The sequence below is a fragment of the Penaeus monodon genome, chromosome 19 (assembly GCF_015228065.2).
Source record: "Penaeus monodon isolate SGIC_2016 chromosome 19, NSTDA_Pmon_1, whole genome shotgun sequence".
In the NCBI taxonomy this organism is placed as follows: Eukaryota; Metazoa; Arthropoda; class Malacostraca; order Decapoda; family Penaeidae; genus Penaeus; species Penaeus monodon.
In genome coordinates, this window is record NC_051404.1 from 37,141,969 (window position 1) to 37,142,302 (window position 334).

Consider the following 334-nt stretch of genomic DNA (forward strand, 5'->3'; position numbering starts at 1 on the left):
TTTCTGGTAGTGTACCTGCTTACACAAATATAGTGCTTGATTGTAGAGTAGAAAAGTAATTGCCTTGTTTCTATTTACATAACTTACCGACATTTCGGGACGCCGCTCCAAATCTGGTCTTTGGCGGTACATGGCAAATTTGTAAGGTAAATTACGGTAAATAAAATCGCCGAATCCGCTCTTTGAAGCCAAGCCGGTCTGTTCGTCACGACAATTCTTCTCGCTTATCAGTATTTTCTCTCGGTTATGTCGACTTTGAGTATCTCTTTAGTGATCTCTTTCAACGAAACTGCTGATAAAGAGTAGTAATCTTTCAACGAAACTGCTGATAAAG